The 20,637-nt window shown below is 38.4% G+C and overlaps 1 long non-coding RNA gene across 3 annotated transcripts; it reads right to left on the bottom strand.

The window, feature by feature from the left end:
* Positions 1–761: 761 nt before the first annotated feature.
* LOC135457028 (uncharacterized) lies at positions 762–4,884 on the bottom strand. Of its 3 annotated transcripts, none has more exons than XR_010442645.1 (3): positions 4,696–4,884; positions 4,259–4,333; positions 762–2,120 (listed from the first exon to the last, which is right to left on the bottom strand). It is a non-coding gene; the product is annotated as an uncharacterized LOC135457028 (long non-coding RNA). The 3 variants fall into 3 exon arrangements; XR_010442646.1 differs by having other exon boundaries at positions 899–2,120; positions 4,681–4,724; XR_010442647.1 differs by having other exon boundaries at positions 899–2,120; positions 4,480–4,723.
* Between the last annotated feature and the right edge of the window lie 15,753 nt (positions 4,885–20,637).

Consider the following 20,637-nt stretch of genomic DNA (forward strand, 5'->3'; position numbering starts at 1 on the left):
TGGACACAAGGTGGCAAGGTGCGCTTACAGCCCAGAAAGCCAATTGCATCCTGGGCTGCATCCAAAGCAGTGTGGCCAGCAGGGCAAAGGAGGGGATTCTGCTCCTCTGCTTTGGTGAGATCCCACCTGGAGAGCTGCATCCAGCTCTGGGGACCCAGCACAGGAAGGACATGAACATATTAGATTGAGTCCAGAGAAGGGACACTAAAATTATTAGAGGGATGGATCACCTCTCCTCTGAGGAAAAGCTGAGAGAATTGGGATTATTCTGCCTAGAATGGAGAAGATCTTGAAGTGATCTAATTGTGGTCTTCCAGTGCAAGAAAGACAGAGAGAGCCAATTTACAAGAGCATATAGTGATAACACAAGGTAGAATGGTTTCAAACTGAGATTAGGTTTAGATGAGAAGCTATGAAGAAATTCTTTACTGGGAGAGTGGTGAAACACGTAAATAGGTTGCCCAGAGCTGTAGCAGATGACCTATCCCTGTCAGTGTTCAAGGCCAGCTTGGATTAGACTCTGAGCAATCTGTGGAAGTTGTGGCATAGTGGATCCATGGCTGGTGGGTTGGAATCAGATGATTTTTAAGCTCCTTTCCATCCCAAAACATTCTATGATTAATATTAGTGAGTTCAGAAAAAAAAAAAAATGACAAAACCCTGTTATCTGTACATAACACAAAAAGAGCAACTGCTTGGCTTCTCCTGTTCTTTCAACTCCAGTCTTCCTTCTTAATACTTGAAAACACAGTTTTCATTTTGAATATACCATTCCCACGTTGAAGAAATTTTTCTTTTGGTGGGGGTCTTATTTAAGCAGCCTCAGGACTGAGCCCCCATAACCCCTAGCCCCAGGGAGCTGTCAGCATCCTGACTGTGGTTGTTAACCATGGGCTTGTACATGAGATGTACAAAATGTGTTTTCCCTGACGTTTGGCTCAAAGCAAGAGCAGGCACCCAGATATTTTTGCCCAGGACAATCATGTCTATGTAGCAAGGCAGTAACTCACAGACATTTAGCTTTTGAAAAAGTTAGCTCATTTTTCTTCTGGTCAATGACCATGCAATATTCAGCACTCCCTTTAGAAATTTCAGAGTGGTTGGCCATTTGTGGGATACAAATTACAGCACGGCAGATATATCCACATAATCTGTCTTTACAACATAAGGAAACTGGGCTGATTTCACTTTTGATCCCCTTAGGAAGACAAAGCTGGTACAATTTCTTAGGTCACCATGTGAGTCGACACAAACAATGTGACCACCAAGCCACAGCTGAGATGCTAAGAGTAGATTTATTTCATAACTTCACTAACAACACTGGGCCACAGAGACACACAGGGACACAGGCTTCCTTAGGCTTCGTTCTTCCTAGTGACTGTGGGGGGTGAAAGGGCCTCCTCTGCCTGTCCCAATATACCAAAGGGCTTTAGGCACACACGGTTTATGGGTTTCAAAAGGCTGTGCTTTTTGAGCCTCCAGCAGGAGGCTCAAGCATGTCTGTGAGTGTATTATCTCTGCACAGGAATTCTGCTTCTCAAAACAGGCAGAGGATGAACAATTCCAGGCATAAGAATGGGAGTTTTCCCACACCAGCATTCTTAGCATTACCAGCTGCAAAATCACTTTGAGTGAAAATTCCCTCCTTGACAAATCTGGTTTTAACTGTTGCCTTCCCACAGTTGCTGATGCCCTGCTACCACAAACCAGAATGACTTACAGTCATTTTGTGCAAGCTAATTGTTCTTCTGTATACATCTGGGAAATTGCTACTTCAAAATGACTCAAACATGTGTAGTTATTTTTAACACCTCTGCAATTATCTACATCCAAATCCAGCCACAATCTCTTATCTTCCTTTACTAAAAACGAGGTTGATCAAAAGCGCTGTTTTACCCATGCTCTTGATCATTTTCTGTTGTTTTAGCTGTCACTTATCACCAGCTGCTTGGTGGGTTTTGATTGAGTGCAGCAGGGATTTTCTGGTGCCCTGGCTGTTGGAGAGCAAGGACATGGGAGCAGGGACAGCACAAGGTGCATACTCGGACATGCTCATTAGAAGAGTCCTTCAGCTGGTCCCAAGAATCCTCAGTTCTAAGCCACTGCTAGCAGTGCCTTTCCTGAAACACAAGAAACAGGACAATAATCAGCTCCCCAAGGCTCTGGAGTGCAAAGACAATCTTAAAGCTTTTAAAATATATTTTCTTCCTTGTTGTCTCTGACTTCATTGCAATCCAAAAAGAGAAAGAGCATTTTGCTGATAATAATCCAAAGAGCTTTGCTTGTAACCCATGCAAAATTACTGATGTGGGTAAGACAGATGACTAGTTTAGCAGAAATGCAGGAAATTAGGCTATATTTATGTCAAATCTTTAATAGGACTTAATACTTTCCTTTCATTGATTTTTTGTCCTTCATTCTGCCCAATTGTCATTGCAGCATTTCAAAGAGCCCTCAACTCATGTGTTTCACTCAAATTATGTATGGGGTTTGATTAGAATTCACACCAAAACTGCTGCAAGAATATAGCATCTATTCAAAATGCTTGAAACCCAAGTGAGAGAAACAGCAAGAAACTTATTTTCAAAAGAAAGGTTTGACTTTTGCATTTTGGGGATTCTTTGTTGGAACTGAGCATGGAAAGGCTCTGGGAGCATGCATGCACAGAAAAGCAAATTTTTATTACTTATTCTGCTCTGCTAGCAATAAAAATTAGTTCATTTGCACATCCATGAAGTTAGTTAATGAAAGGTTTCAGAATTAAGATATAAAGCTTAGTCTTTGAGCTCTGGTTCAGGAAATCTGCTTACTAAAGCCAAAAGCAGTTTTGATATCACCAAGTCAGATGATAAAGCATTGGAGTCTGTTTCCTAGGCCTTATTTGAGTACTAATCCTGAGAGAGAGCAGAGAGAGAGAAAGTTCTCCATGGGGAGAGATCTGCAAGAGTCAGAAGAAACCCAGATACATCTTCTGGGGGATGGAAGGTAAAAAAAGCCCATAATGATGCATGAAGCAGATCAGAAAACAGCCCTCACAATGGGCCACCCCAAATAGAAACAGGCAAAGCTCCAATATGTGAAACAGAGCACATTAATTTGTTTAATGAGTGAATAGAGCATGGATTCATTTAATGAACCTGATTCAAGGGCTACTTGACTGCAAATTGCATCTTTCTGAAAAAAACCTCAAACTAGCTGTGTCTAACGTTCATATTTTCAACTCCCATGATGGCTGATTTAATACTACTTACCCTGGAAAAAAAAAACCAAACTGAAATTCCAAGGATTTCATATCTCTATTATTTATTTTGTAGAAAAATATATTCTGTGGCATCATAACACCTGGAACTAGGAGCTGGGAATTGAGTTGCTAATAGGAAAATCAGTATTGTTAACTTAATCTCTTCATTTTTTAATACTGCTTTTAAAGTCTTTTACCAAGGAAAGATTATTTCTTCTGCCTTCTAGTATGTAAAGTTTTCTCTCAGCAGACACACTTCTCTACTTGGTTCTCTCTGTAACTGAAAAGAGAGCTGAGTTGCTTGCTTCTTCTAAATGTACATAAAAGCTTTCCTGAATTTTATGTAACACATTTTACTTTGTGTGTGTAAAACTGTATGAAATGTGTCTCTCCTAATGCTAACAGGAACAAAAAAGAGGTGACATAGCAATGTCATAGCAATGAAAAGAATTTCAATAATTAATCATCCAGATTTTATATCCATATAGAGAGAAAGAACAGGCACACTTGGGAAAATGTGAGTTTCTGTCTCTGAGCTATCTTGTGGCAATAGCAAGGAGATGTGACGAGGTATTTAGCGCAAATTCTGCCTCAGGGAGGAGCAGATTCCTGCAGAGTGCTTGAAAGAGAGTCAATACCATGTCAAAAGCAGACTTATGATCAGGAATGAGACCATGTAGAGTTCAAATCAATATGCACAAGAATTTGAAATGCTGAGCTCCTTTCTCAGTGTGTTAAAAACATTGCTAAAGCCTGTAACCTTACAGGTGTCTTTTGTATGTAACAAGCGGCCATTATCAGCAGTTTTTCCTCTGATTACCATATTTATACACTTTATATTACTGCCTTGCTGTTTTTTCCTTTGGTCATTCTTTCCTAATCCCCATGAATCTGAACATGATTCAGACCTTTGCTCTGTGTCTGAAGCTGGGAATGTCATATCCCCACAATTAATGTCCAGGGCTCTTTCATGACTCAACAGTGTGGGCTGTTTTAAGGACATGTATGTAATTGTACCTGAAGCTGCAGATGGAGGGTTTCAGAACCCAGGGATTCTCTGCCAATCTTGTGTTTCTGGAATGAGCAGGTCTCCTGTATTTCACAGAAAGATGATTAGAACTTTCTGGGGGGAAAAAAACCCCAGAACCAGATATGATTTAACCCAAATAGTCTTTTTTTTAAAAAAAATTGCTTTAAACCATTCATTTTCTGAATTACATGGAAAATTTTCACAATACCTTTATCTCAATGTTTAGCTCATAGTAACTACAGAATTTCACTGAGAAAATGTGCTTTTGAGAAATGAAAGTTGCCACAGAATTATTCTGAGAATAATACAAACTAAGAAAACCTCTAAAAAGAGTTTTTAAACTTAAACTTCAGCAGTGATTTTATTGCAAGTTTCATCTGGGAACCAGAAAGACTAAATAATTTGAAACCTTTCCCTGCCAAACCGTTCTGCCGGCTCTGGAAACGGTGTCCGTGCTGCCACCTGGAGCCCACTCTTAAGTTTGGAATCAGAAAACAAGGCTTGGAAGCAAATTCAGCAGCTGCTGCCTGGTCTCAGCACAGGTGAGAACCAGCAAACACAGTCATAAGATTAATGCAGGTTCTTATCTCCTCTGTGTGGTGGTCCATGCAATCCACAGCGAATTCAGTGCAAACACAGAGCTAAGGACTGAGGATATATTGTTCTGGGATAGCAGATTCAGGCAAAAGTGTTCTCACTTCTTATCTGAACTTGTTTTATGTCTCAAAGAGGAAGTGAATGGAATTTGTGGACTTCAAGCAAACCCAGTCAGGATGGTGATTTCAGGTAAGCTCACATGGCTGCCAGTAACAAAGGAAACAAATTTAGAGAGATTACAGATCTCAGCCTGAATGTTATCCTGCTGTAAGTGGCTCAGTGTCACTTGACCAGAGTCAGCTTGGGTCACAGTGACCTCACAGGGCAGCCAGGTACCACTGTGCAACTAGGAGGGCAAGAGACATCTTCTTGAACCAGCAGGAAGATAAACCTTTCAAAGACATGGGCTTGTCAACACTCACTGCATGAGAGTCTTGTAAGAAAAAATTTGGGAACTGCTCTGTAACAGTATGATAATCCTATAAAACATCCAATATCTGCCCCTAACAATAAGTAGCAAAGGCAGAAATTATGTATAGATGAATGAAAAGTCCAAGTTTATAATGAAATAAAGTTCATCTGGGTCAATTTCTACCAGAAGTCACAGTCAAGAAGTGATAAATGGAAGAATGGATCTATCTATCTGGATTTATTATGCTGAAATAAGAATTTATCTGTCCCCTGTTTGTACAGCTTCTAACATGGTCCAAATATTTCAGGCTGGTCCTGCAGTGATACATATATAAAAGGGACCTCTTGATACTCAAAATCCCAAGCAGAGACCATTTTTGACCTGACATGGATTTTCAACACTGTCTGTCATTTTCACAGTTGGCTAAGCAACAAATATGTGTTCTGGCAAAGACAGATGCCTTTACAAATGAATACAAATTCACAGGAAAAAATCAAAGGTATAATAATATGCTTTGTTAAAGGGTGATTTAATTATTATTTTTCATTAAATCAAATTATTATCATCTCAATTATTATGAAATTATTACGATTTCAAATGGTGATCTACTTTATGAACAGTGTGTCAATGTGCTGAGGGACTTAGAGCTGAGACTAAAATTCATATGCTATTCATATACTAGTTTTGTGTGAAAAATTAGAATTTTTTTATTATTAATAAAACACAAAATAGTGATTCTCAGATTCTAATTAAAATAATGTAGATAATATATAAGGTTTTTAATGTAGAAAGCTGTTGAAAAATTGTAACCTTTCTTTAAAACTCACATTGCTGGTTGAAAATGTCAATTTTTTAATGAAACTTGTCAGTATATAGAAATTGACTTTTTTCAAATATTGTAAAATTAACATCTTTGTTCTGCTCTGCTCTTTTCATGAATTTTTTGAGGAGGTTTCACATAAATGCATATGTCATTCAAGTCAGCTTCTGAATAACTGAAAAAATTTATAGAAATGGTCCATTGCTTTTCCAAATGTTCTTTCAATCCTTTTCCAAAGGGTGTTTTTTAAATTGCCCAGAGACAATGAATCTAGCTAAGAATACCTCATGTAGCAAGCAAAGGTCACTTTCTTTTAAATGTATATATTAAAAATGTATCTTGAAAAGAAATGACCTAGATTCCTGATTTGACTTTTAGTTTTCTAAAATTTGACACACAGAAACAAAGCCCAGAAGCATGACAAAGAAATTAAGATTTTAGATGTAATTGAAAGGCAATTAAACCAAGCTTTTTGCAGCAAATGCACCAAATAAGCTCTGAAGGGAAAGACCATTTGGGTAACTGAGCAGCTTTCCTTCAAACAGCAGAGCAACTGGCAATGCATATGTGGTTTTAGTCTCTTGCTAATGTACCAGATTGTGGAGGGAAGGAGGTGCTGTGATAATAATTATATCTCTAGAAGATGGAGTAATTCTACTAACATGTGGGTACTGAAAGGTTTTCATACTTTGTTGCTTAACTTAATGAAAAATAAGTTGTAACCATTAGGTATAGTCTTTTAGCCATTACTTTACATGAAGTTTCAAGTATTCCTTACTACTTTAGTCTCCTTAAAAAAACATGACAAAACCCCTCTAGGATCAGGAATTGTTGAGATTGATTTGATTGCTATAAAGAAGAAAGTGGGGCCAGGTTTACTCAGAAATTTTTAATATTGCCTTGATACATAGCAGAAAACTGTGAGCAAGTTTTTGGGCCAGGATTGAGAATTTAAAAGACATGAAAAAAGGAGTCCAGGAAATAATCAGAATATATGGGTCAAGCCTAAAAAAATTTATGTGCAAGGGAAGACTGTAAACGTCAATATTTACTAATGGATGTTTAATTATCTTCCACTCCTGGAACATTGTGATTTTCAGCCTTAGCCTAAATAGACCACTATTTCTGGAGGTCATGACGTTTCTTTCCCTTTTCAAAGTACATGACAAAAATCTGATATTTGAAAATGTGAGAACATCAGAGCATTCCTTGTTTTCAAAGGAAAGCCCACCTGTTTCTTTAAATTGACTTAATATTCTGTTTCAAAAATTGCTGTTCTCATATGGGCATAACTTAGCTCCAGCAATTTGGTCATTGAAAGCAGGCACCAATCATTTAGGCACTCTCACAAAAGCAGAAATTGATGATAGAGAATTTTTTTTTTTTAACAGAGTGATTTTTGCCATCTATAATGATGTTTCTTTATATAATTGAATGAAATATTCTTACAACAGCAAGACACTTCAGAATTTATTATTTTAAATATATTAGTAGCTGTCTGTGGACACAGGGTAGAGCATGTCTGTTTGCTGGGGCTTTTTCTGGTCTTTTCAAATAGCAGCCTGTTTACAGACTAGACAACAAGGCAGAGACCCATAAGTGGAGAGGTTGTCTGTGATCTCTGTGTGGAGTCTAAAGGTTCTCTGAAAAACAGAAAAATGTCACTTTGAACAGACCTTAGCCTATGGCACTGCACTCTATAGAGGAGCCTATCAACTCAAATAAAGAGTGAAATGCACACATATAGCACAAGCTATAACCTTGAGGAAAAAGAAAACAACAAAAACAACAACAACAAAAAACTCAAAAAACAAACAAGCAAACAAATTAAAAAAAAAAAAAAACCAAAAAAAACCAAAAAAAGACACCAAAAAAAACCACAAAAAAAACCCCATTAAAAAACCCCAAAAACCGTCCTCAAAACAAAATCCAAAACCAAAACAGAACAAAACAAAACAAAAAAAAACAAAAAGCCCACCAACAGGTCTGATTCTCTGGATACTTGGTAACAGTAACCCAAGGCAAAGTAAGTTGTCAGGGTTGAGCATTCCTCAGAACCACACACCCCTAAATCCTAACATGGCCAAGAGTACCAAACCACAAATCAGAGACCAGAGGGCCAAGAGGACAAGAAACTCTGGAAATGGCAAGGGAGAACAACCGTTTTGTTGCTGAATGCAGAAAGGCCTTGAAAAATGCCAGCACTTCTGAGCTGAAAACCTTTCCTCCTGTGATGATGAAGCTGGGTTGCTCTAAATCAGCGCCCACAGCCTGCCCCTTGCTAGAGGCCCCACAGGGGAACAGGCCACAAGAGCTGTATGTAGCTGCAACCACCTTCTTTCAGAGCAGGAGAATGACAGAAAACAGTAATTTCCTCTCAAGGGTATTTAAATGGCAGCCTTTGAAAAGAATGAGGAATGGAAACTGCTGTTCTCAAAAATAAACTCAAAATCCTGAATGTATTTAGATATCTGTGGTGTGTGTTTGTAGCTGGCTCTTAATTTTGCATCAGAATATTTATATTTGGCATCATATTTGCCTTGTAATATTGTCACTTTCAGCTAAGCGCCATGTATCCAACAATTTAACAAATGCTAGCACATTTGTTAATAGCTCAAAACCACCATATAATTTGCGCCAAAAAAATCCCTTATATATGTTAAAGGCTTACCCATACCTACAGAATCTGATGCAAAAGTTTTCCTGCTGTTATCAATTTATCCAAAATAGGTTTCAGGTAGAAGCTGTATTTACATGAAATGATCTTACCGTTAGTGAAAACAAGATTTAATGACTTGAGAAAAAAGGAGGATGTCCAGCAAGATTCCCTCCTTCACCTTTGTCCTGACCACATAGCAGACAAAGCTTAGCACATTTCAAAGAGAACATTCTTTGGCAGAGACATTCTTTGGAGGCCTATAAAACTCCTGATACGCTCACTTGTAATTTGAATGCACAGAAACATACCAGGTATTGATAAAAAAAATAAGAATAAAAATTAATGCTGTTAATGCAAACTACAGAGTATAATCAGCTGTCCTCAAAGTTTTGGGGGTTTTTTTTGGGTTTCCTTTGCGTTTTTGTTTGGTTTCTGTAGGTGGTTTTGTATTTGATCAGGATTTTGTTTATTGCTTTGGCTTGGGTTTTTTGCTTGTTTTTTTTAGGGAGAAAAAAACCCCAAACAAACAACAAAAAACAGAGCATAGTTTTTGACTTTTTAATGACACACAGACCTTTTCCATAATGTTTTGCGGAGAAAAGAAGAAAACCCCACAACTTCGTAAAAGTTGTAAAGCTGGCATGTTTATTACAGCACTGGACACATGCAGAGATTGCTCTCCTCAAAAAAGGCATGCGTACCTGAAGTAACTTCACTGAGCTTAGGCCTTGCAGTCTGGCTAAATAATTATGGTTTCTAACCACAGACTCAACTCAAAAATGTACATTTCACCCAAATTAAAATGGATTTCTATCCTAGAAAATTTTCACTTTGCTTCATTAACCACCTTGACAATGCAAATATTCCATAACTCAACAAGGCTTGCCCTCCCTCTAGCTTTAGGAGAAGAAGCAGCCACACTAAACCTTGCATTAATTGAACACAGCAGCTCTAGTTTAAAAAAAAAGTTGTAAATGTTTGAAAATGTTCATGGCATTAAGGTCAACTTGTGCTTATTGTTCTTGTAAGGCTGAAAAAGAAAGATGGGATATTGAACTTTTTTAGAGCCTCTGGCACAAGGCAGTTTGAAAACTGTGATGTTAGACAGAAGTTCATTTTATTCTGAGCTGTAGAATTTCAAAGAATGAACAGAACAGAACTGAATTCCTGCAGGCTCCTCACCTCAGCACAAGACTTATTGCAGAGGTGGTTAAACATGCCTTACAAATCAGAAGCTCATCTCAAGGTACATCCAGGATCAAACTGGAGCACACAGAATTGGAGAAAATCTCAATATATACCACTTTTACCACAATAAATGATCCTTTTCTCTGCCTGAACTGGTACCTGCAAGCTCAAAGACACAAAATATGTTCAATTGCAGATATCATGTATACTGAGCATAAAGTCCTACTTACATTGTAACTATACATGTACATAATAAATTCATAACCAGGAGTCTATAAGTTACTCTATTTCTTTTCAGAAAAAATACAAGGGCAATAGAAATAAATTCAATACAGAAGTTTGGACATCCTCAATAAAACTTGTCAAAATGCCTATTCTAATGTTTTTCTTCTCAATTCTGCTCTCCAGCAGCAATTCCTTTGTGCTGGCCACCAGCACAAATCCTTTCCTATGACCTTCATGGTACAAATACTAGCATCCACCAACACCTACAGGGACAAATCCTAGTTCTGCCTGGAACTTTGGTTGGTAAACTTTGCCAGGAGAAGTTAGGACAAAAAACACAAAAGCAGCCATAAAGGCACCGCATTGAGGTTCCTTTAGAAATTGCTCTCATGAGAAATCCTACAAGGAACTTGATTGCTGCTAGCTCACAACGCTTCTTGACAGCACTTCTCTTTGGATTTGTTTCCCCAATGAGAGAGGGGGATAAAGGACTATTGGACATTTAATCGGGCTCTGATTTTATATTTCATTAACTTTAACTTATATAATCCCACAGCCTCCCTGAAGAACAACTGATATGAACCAGTGGATGCAGAAGACCACTTGGTGGTGACTGTTGAAAGCCTAAGGCCACCAATGCTGTATGATCATTGAGGGATACTTATAATTATTGAGATTTTTTAAATTAAAATGTCAAAGAATCACTTGCAGTAAAACCACTTCAAATGGTCTGTTACTGAGCAAAACAAATAACTGAATGAATATATCTAAATTTTATTTGAGGGAAAAGCAGAGACAGAAAATGCCCATTTTCTACTTCAACATGTTTTAATTTTAGCGGTTTAAAAACATTTTAACTAATGTAGCCAAAATTTCATCAAAAGTCAACTTTTGTGTTTTATTAGCTTGACCTAAATAACCTTAAATGTGTCCTTAAACTGAAGGGTAGTTAGCTTATAGTAGTAATTACCATAATGACTCAGTTTGGCACTTTTTAATGGAGCTGTCACAACGCACATGCTACTTCTATAGCAGCTGAATTACAACAAATCTTACTGAGTTATTATTTCATTAACTTTTTTGAAATTTTGGCAAGGACTTAAATGAAAAGGCACAAACATTATGCTGTTAATCTTTGCTTAAAAATGTATGGCGTTTTCCACTAAATTATAACAATATTTAAAAATTAACTAAAACCAGTTCCAACCTTAGCCTGGGAGAAATTAAATTTGAAAGAGGTCTCTCAGAATGATTGCTATGATCCTGATTGCACACAGCACAGCTGGACATCTAAAGGTCTGGTAGGTGATCTACACTTCTCGTTTAATACTCCTTACGTAGCGAAGGAGAAAGAAAAGCACATCCAAGGGCAATTCATCCTCCTTGTCTTCAGGTAGCATGAATAAATCAGGAAAAGCATCTGCCTCTCTCTCATTCTTTGATTTACTCCTGCTGGAAGCTTAGTTTGGATCCAAACCACTTTGGGTTACTAAAGCTGAGAGGATTCACAGCTTCCCATCAAAAGCTGCTGCAGTCCCTACGTCAGCTAGAACAGACTGGTTCATCTCCTTTGACACAGGGGAGGACAGACCTGGTGTTACCTCTCCACAGCATATTATTGTTGCACACACCTCATTAAAAAGTGCCAAGATCCTATTTAGATATTTATTCCTTACTTAACATCTTTCATCTTACAGTAACATTGTGGAAGAGAATATTATACTGGTATGGAATTTACTCTAGTGATCCAGTATTGAGTCTTGCTCAATCAGTACGTGTTGAAAATTTACTCCAGGGATGTAAGAAGTTAAATTTTAGGTACTCAATCAGTATTTATTAAAAATTCACTATTAGCTGTATAGTATCTGATTTAGAAAAGTTAAACTGAAAAAAGTGGTTGTCCTACTTTAGCATGAAATAGGATAAATTGCTCTTTTCTGACAGTAAAACACATGTAATACAAGCCACCTACAAAAGTAAAAAAAAAGAACCACTTTAATCTGTATTTCTCTGCTAATTTGGTAGTACTGCTCCTAGACTGTGTGCTCCAGAGGCTTGCAAAGCATCAAGTGAATTTGTTAGAGGCTGATCACACGAATAGCACTGACACCAAAACTAGTGGCACCCCCCCAAAAGACCAAGTCTCCTGCTTTGCCCAATTTTTGCTAATCCAGCAGCAGAGGACCTGAGGGGGTCACCCCAGCTGGAGGCTTCCTCCTGTTACCCAGAGCTGCTGTGGGGCTGCAATACTTTCTCTTTCATACATGAGGAGACTCTGGGGGATGCTGTGCTATAGCCAGGCCCAGCTGCAGAGAGGCTACAAGCTGCCATGGGCAGTGCTCCACTTTATCCCTGAGAGCACATTCCTCACTAGTTCTTCTTCACTTGAATGTAACCGCTAAGCCTGTTAGGACTCTGGGACTGTAAGTAAATTTTATAGTAGGAAGCCAAACATGTAAAGAGAACAGAATGAAAGAGTAAAGGCTCATCACATCTTAATATTCTTCCAAGATCTGTAGGATATGGAGCAAGACTGTGCACAATACCCATCCTAGATCACTTCGCTAGAGCAGGGCTTATCCCAGGACTTCAGATCTTTTATCCCTATCATTGACCAGTGCTGTCACTTGTTACATTCATTTATTTACTTTATTTCCAATAATGTAATTGTAGGTTTATGTCATATCAACCTTTATAAGAAAGAAATATAATATAATTGCATATAATGTTATGTCCAGTGAAAAACATTTGGACGGACATTTGAAGACAGTAATTACCTCACTATTTATTTTATTTCAATCATTTTTTCTGCTAGACTTTATTTCTGCTAGTGGACACTGGCACTCATTTCATTCATGTCCACTGAGACTTTTATAAGGATCATTTGTTTTAGACTTTATCTGATAGCATGTGTTGAAGCTTTAAATTAGTGGATATTCAAAATGCATGAATTGGCCATTATTTTGGATGGAAATATTTCAGTATTAAGTTTAAAACTGAATTACTTTGCCTGACTGAAACAGGTCATCGGAAAACCTTCTGAGAGTGATTAATTATATAAGCATTTCTCTTGCTAGCGTTAAGCCCATATTAATCACTTGGTGTGGGTACTACTGAATCTTGTTCTCAAGTATATTAGTGGGTCAGGTTCTTATGGTAAGGTAATCTTACCAGATTTCACAACACAATTTGCCTCTCAGCAGTGATTGTGAACACCCATTTTCTGCAGTCAGTGTGAGTGAATAGATGGCAGTGGCTGAATGAAGCGAGATGTCTGACAGATCCCTGTTGCACACTGACAAAAAGCTAAACATTTCACTACACATGACAGCTGCTGAAGAGATAGACTTGCTTCAGTGACATACTGAGAATTGCATGTTTGAGCACTGTCACTGGTTACTAGAAGCAAAGCTCATTTCCACAGCAATCTACTGGAAAAGTATTGTGCTTTGGGCATGGGATAGAGTCACAAGGGCCTCAGAAAAAGGCAAATATTGTTTCTGAAAAATCCTTGCAACTAAGAAGAATAGTAGATTTCTGGCATTTTAACTACTAAGTGAATTCATACAAACAACATCCAACTAAATCAGAATGAATCACAGAATCAGAATGGTTTGAGTTGGACCTTAGAGGTCATCTACCTCCAAACCCTTTACCATGAGCAGGGACACCTTTCACTAGACCAAGCTGATCAAAGCCCCTCCCAACCAGGCCTTGAACACTTCCAGGGACAGGGCATCCACAACTGCTCTGAGCAACCTGTTCCAGTGTCTCGCCACACTCATAATAAATAATTTTTTCCCATTATCTTATCTAAAACTGTTATCTCTGAGTTTGAAGCCCTTTCCCCCTGCTCGAGCACTACATGCTCTTGTAAATAGCCACTTATTGGTCAGCCCCCTTTAGGCACTGGAAGGCTGCTACGAAGTCTCCCTGCAGCTTCTCTTCTCCAGGCTGAACAACACCAACTCTCTGTCCTCAAAGGAGATGTGCTCCAACCCTCTGATTCAGCTCTGTGTCCTCCTCTGGACACTGTCCAGCAGGTCCAGGGCCTTTTCATGTTGAGGATCCCAGAGCTGGAATCTAGGCAGAGTCTCACCAGAGCCTTGTAGAGGGGCAGAATTCTCGAGTTCTGTATTGCTGAAGTGGCTCCAAAGATATTAAAGAGTCTTTTTTCCCAGATTCACAGTTGAAGAAGAAGCTGGGATTCCTCAGCTCTGGTTTTCCAAGTTGTTTGTTTTCTCTTATCTAATACATTCTTTCTCTGACCTGCTGAGGTCTGTCTGGCAAGTCAGTTCATAGCACACTGACCACCTCCCTTGGGGTGGTGTTATCTTTATATACTAAAAACTATGTGCACTTTATTTACAATACTTTTCCAATACCTATCACCTACGTTAGATTGTCTGTCTCTACTCTAAACCAATCAAAAAGTGTCATCATCACAGCAGAAGATGCAGGACAAGAAGAAGAAGAAAGACAGGACACACCCAGATCCCTCCATCTTGTCTCCTGAACCCGCATTCTAAACCCCCAAAATTCTACTTTTTCACCCTGTGACAAATTAACTATCCTTCTACTCAAACTCTTGTGGCTTGTAAATCTTCACACAAAGTTAGTAACTGGGGTTAAAATCAAAGGCACAGGTGTCTTTGACTCTGTGCCAAGGTCTCTGAGCACCCTGCCAGGGTCTTGAGCCATCCAGAGCAGTCAGAGGAATGTCCTGGGTTCCTCCACAGAATCACCTCCCTTGCCCTGCTGACCACATTTCTTTTGGTGCAGCCCAGGACATGGTTGGCTATTTCTGGGCTGTGAGCCCACATTGACAGGTCACGTCAAGCTTCTCATCCACCAACACTGCCACGTCCTCCTCAGGGCTGTTCTCAATCCATTCTCCACCCAGTCTGTGCTGTGCCTGTGTTTGCTTGTACACACATACAGGACCTTGCACTGGGCCTTGTTGAACTTGGTGAGGTTTGCACAGCCCCAACTCCCAAGCCTTCCAGGTCCCTCTGGATGGCATCCCTTTGCTCTAATTACACCAGCCACACCACCCAGTTTGGTGTCACAGGGAAACATGCTGAAGATTCACCCAATCCCACTGTCCATGCCATTGACAAAGATATTAAACAGTTGGTTCCAATACCAAAACCCTGAGGAATACCACTGTGTAGGTCCAACTTCTTGGTCAGATATATTTTCTCCAACAAATTTCAAGCACAATTGAAGGATGTGAAAATCTGAAGCCATTTTTCTTGGATCATATGCAAACCAGCCTGTATTTTAATTTTTTTTTTTTTTTTTTTTTTTAGGAGTGTTGTCCCTTTTATTTGTCCAGTAGTTTAGTAAAAACAGTGTAATTGCTGAATCTGGAGATAATTCATACAATATGAATGTAACTTCTATTATTAAGGATTTGTAATAGATGTTTTATCATCTTACCTACTTTACAGTATTATGCTCTTGAAGAAGAATTAATGGTAGGAGACCTAAACAAATTGAATAGGGAAGAATAGGGTGATACCTGAGGCTTTTCCCTGTTCTCTAAATATTTAGGCTCTACTCAAAGCTGAAGAAAATCATGGAAAGGTTTTGGGGACTTTTCAATCATCTTCACACAACCAAATATGCCGTTACCATTTGTTCAATCATTTAGGAATACAGTGTGTGTTATGAAATTTAAGAATCCTTTTTCATCTTTTGTAGGAGACGTTGCATACAAGTTTTCCATAACTTTTTTTCATTACTCTTCCAGTTTTATGTGAATTTTTCAAAATCATGGCAATTTATACATACACACAGGCACTTCTTTAAATGGAATATATATTCCTTTTTTTTGGCACAGAGTTGATAAACTCCCAACTAATTCTTCAAACAAATGATGTCCAAGGTTCCTAGTCATAGTAGCACAGTGCTGTCCAAATTTCTCCTGCTATTCCCTTCTCTTTCACAGAATATAGAACTTTGGAACATTTCTTTCCCAGCTGCCATTTGACTGTTGGTGCTAGAGGGATACAGTTTTTGTCTTTGAGCTGACAAGTGAGTGCTGATCTTAGAAGGACCATCATTCCCTGTCTGTGCCGCATCACCACTCAGCTGCAGGATAACCCAGAAAGTGCAGCCTGCCTTGCTGAGTCATATACATCATCTCCATTGCATATAAATCATGGAAGAAATTTGTCACTGCAATCCCAAATTCAGTGATATGAAGCAGAAAGTTAGGGGATGGGCCCTGTAACTAGTCTCTGTATATCAGCCTGGCACAGAACTCACAACTTGCATGAGAAAAAAGGAAGCTGTGTCTCATGCCTGTGCTGGGTTTGGCTGCCACACGTGGCAGAGTGGGACTCCAGCTGCAATCCATTCCTCTTTGTTTCTGTTAAGTGATTTTCATCCCCAGCACGTGGCAGTGTCTGATGTTGAGCAGGTGTCATGGATGAGGACAGCGGGGTTGGATGCTGTCAGCTAGGCAGTGGTGGTTCATTAGCTAACCCCTGGCACACCAGTGGAGCTGTTTTGTTAGCAGTTAAAGAGCACAACTAAATGGCTTGAACTTCAGCTGATGGGTCATTTCTGGCTCACACTGCCACTGTTCGCTGGAAGCATCCAGGCTCTCACATGCAGCACAGAGCACTGAAAGGTGGAGCTCCATGCCACATCTGATTTATGTTGCAGTGTCTGAATAGAAGATAAACTATGATCTCAGAGGATAGTTAACAGCAAATGGTGGACTGGGCATGAACAAAAACATCTCTGTCTCATACTAACTGTTCTACATATTCACTTTGACTGTTTTTTTTCATGGGCAGAATTTACATTTTTATTTGCCACAGTGACTCATCATTTATCTTTCTATCTTCTCTGGTACTGTAAACTGCTAAATTTTATGTTGTTAATAATGAAAAAACAAATACAAAACCACTTTCATAAGTGTGAATAAACAAAGCATCATTACATTTTTTTTTACAGAAATTGATAACTAGAAGGGAAAAATTATAAAATAAGAAGAGCACATGCAATATATTTAGAGAGAACCTTTTTATAGCATCCAGTTGCCATGGAAACACACTGCAGCAAACAGAGAGGCAAGCTTGAATACTTCCAGCTCCAGTCTGCATTTCAGGATCTGCTGTTTGCGCTGCTCCTGTGGCAGGTGCATGCCATGTGTACTGCAGCAAAGCTCTAAAAGGCCTCATTGAAAAGGTAAAAAATAGTCCTTCATGTGAAGGACACCTCTCCTGGGAAGAAACTAAACAAACACAAAACCCCAACAAATGAACTAATAACAAATAATAATCTCTCAAATATTCATGTATATTTATAAGAGACCAAAGGGGGTAGAAGTCTCTTCGCACCGACAAAATTTGGAATGCACAGTAAACAGAGCAGCTCTTACTTTGGGGGCAGTCCATCCCACCAGAAATTTATGAAAATCTCCAAATATTTTGTATTTCTGTCTTCAGCCAATGCTGAACTGCATTCCCTGCGTCACACTGTAATCAATGTCAGAGGTGACTCAAGTCAGAGTTCCCCTTGCAGCTTTTTTGTGCTTCCCTACCTAACAGGGTTTCTCTATTTTACATTTCTTGGGGTTTTTTTGAAATTTCATTCTAAGATGCAAAGTATCATTTTCAGGGAGAGACTTCTTTCTTCCATTTCAGAGTGTAAGTCACTGAGAAAGCCAATGCTCAGTATTGAATGGCCCTCATTGTTTAACTAAAATTCACTCTGCTTAGATGAAATAAAGGTTAATATGCTTTGGGAATTTAATCTGACAGATATGGAGCTCTTTATTTTGCTGTTTCTTTTGGAAATGACACACCCAGATGACCCTGTGATGTGCATAACAATAAAATAAATTCCCATGGCTGCCTAGCAACCTTGCTCTGTCCCACAACGCAAAATATATCTTGATTTGGAACTTGATAGCATTCAGAAATGACTGACGGTATCAACATGGGCAAAATTCTAGTCCAGTATTTCTAAAACCCTAGTTTTTTCTCTGAGGAAGCACACATAGCATCCAAATTTAAACAAGCAATTGCACTCCTATTTTATTTTTTTCTCTGAAAAATTTGATGTTCAAAAGAGCCACTTAACTCCTTTACCTATTTGACATGGCACTGCAAGAAAGTACATTGGTATTCACAGTTCACCTCTTGAACCTGCTAATGTTTTTAATAACTTTTTTATTGACAGCCGTCAACTAGGATCCTCAGTAAAATGCTGCAGATCAAAAGTCAGTTATCAAGCTTTTTCCTCCATACCACTTCTGAATGTGATGTTTCATTCTTTTATTTGCCTTTTTACAGAAATGTGCTGTAGCTTCTCTTTGTGGAGAGAAGCCTTGGAGCAAATTTACAGACACACAAAAGATATGGCTTCTTTTCCTGGATTTTTTTTCCTGGATCAGGTGCTACATTTTCTGTGTGGCATTTAAAATCTTCTGTCATTAGACCAAATTAATATGCTTCTTAAAGTCCTCTTCAGATAATGTAAAACATTATTTTGCTGTAAATAAAAAACTATTTTTTTCTTTCCTAAGAACACAGTAATGTCACAGAAGGCATGGTCATCTCTATTGTAGAATGTAACCAAAAAAACCCAAATATTTTTCTCAGTGATAGTCCTCATGACAGCAATTAGCATTTAGGGCCAATCCTTCATGTGGATGAAATATTGCACCTCTGGCTCCATCCTGCACATTACCCACAGTGGATCCTACAGGAAAAGATCTGAAGCATTTATCCATCTAAATTATTCCATTTGGGCAATCAAATGAGATTTGAACAGATTTGGGTCACAAGATCAGAGTTGTTCACTGCTGAATACATGAAGTCAACAAGACTCAAGACATTTTTCAGTATTGAAAAAAAATAGTAGAATTTTTAATTTAATATAGTGAAAACTAAGCTCACATATTTTAAAATATTTCAATTAATTTTTCAACATGACATTTTAACTTGGGCTTTTGGAGTTATTTTCACTGATCCCTCATTGATTTGGAGAAATTTCCACTCATTATATAATATGATTTTATTTGGGGGCCTTCTGATCTTTATACAGAAGACAGGAAACTGAAAAGAACACCAAACCATGGGGTAAACTCATTACCTTAAACCCATCCTTGCTGGCCTTTGCTCATTGATTCCCCTCCCCTGCAGCTCATTGATATTTCAAAGCTTTGAACCACTTTTTGTTATATTCAAAATACAAAGTAGATTCCTTCTTTTCTCATGAAAAGTTCTGAAGTTTCCCTGAACCATTACACTGAATCAAGACATAAGTAAGGTTTTATTTTGAACCAGTCATTCCTTTTAACATTTTTAAAGTATCTGAATGTAAAAAAACAGATACCTCAGAGAGAACTATAAAATATCAAATGGGACCTTTAAACTTTTGGGGAAGTGATTTTCTTAGCTTCCCAATGAGACACATCAGTCACTGCTGCCTATCAAAGTAGCAAGATGAAAGAGACTGAATACATTGCTTATTTTAGTATATAGCAATCTCCTTTAGATTATTTTTAAGAAACCTTTATTGCTGCCTTTGCAAAACTAGCCATGTGGTAATGAAGGCATTCAGATTTACAGCTGAGGGAAAATTTTGAAAAATCAAATAATTTTAGAAGCACATTTGCAGAACTGTGCTCCTATGGCATATGTCATGCTGTGAATGTAAGAGGATAAGAGTCAATCTCAAGGTTTTTGAAAATCACCTGCAGGAAGCCTTTGTGGTTTAAATGATGCTGAGGAACGCAGGCCACCAAAGGTTCAGCTGATAAGAGTCACCACTTGGCGTTTGCTCCTGCTACTCTAGGACAGAGAGCACAAGGTTATTCACACAGGAGCAGATCAGAATTTAGAGGGATGACAGCAAGCCTCTGAACACAGACAGACCTTCCCCAGGAATTACCAGAGCATTCCAGGATAATAAAGGTAGGTAACAATAAACGTACGTAACAAACATGGTTGTTTATAACCACAATTTGAATTTATACCAGTAAACGGCAAATGAAAGTGGCTTTTTCTGGAGAAACACCAGTCATTTTTTACTTGTGTATTGGAAGGGAATTTATCATTTTTGTATAAAATCTTTTGAAAATTATTGATTCTGAAAACCAGATTTTTGCAGACAATCTCCCATACTACTGTCTGTTTCATGAAATAACAAAAAGAATACAACTTATGTTTTTCAATACCGTTTTCTCAGACTTGGCTTGCTTGAAGTAGGCAGTTCAAACCCAGCCTGGTGAAGACCAGTTTTCTCCATTATATTTTTAACTGGAAAAACAAGGAGGGAGTATGCCACAAAGGATGGAAGGTGGAGGTTGGAAAATTATGGGACGAACATAAATTAGTCTGTTGAAAGCAAACCATATTTTCAGCTGTTATGCCAATAATTCTTGAAGACAGATTAATTTCAAGGACATGGAAGCCCTTCTAGTGACAACAGATTCTACAAG

The sequence above is a fragment of the Zonotrichia leucophrys genome, chromosome 1A (assembly GCF_028769735.1).
Source record: "Zonotrichia leucophrys gambelii isolate GWCS_2022_RI chromosome 1A, RI_Zleu_2.0, whole genome shotgun sequence".
NCBI lineage: Eukaryota > Metazoa > Chordata > Aves > Passeriformes > Passerellidae > Zonotrichia > Zonotrichia leucophrys.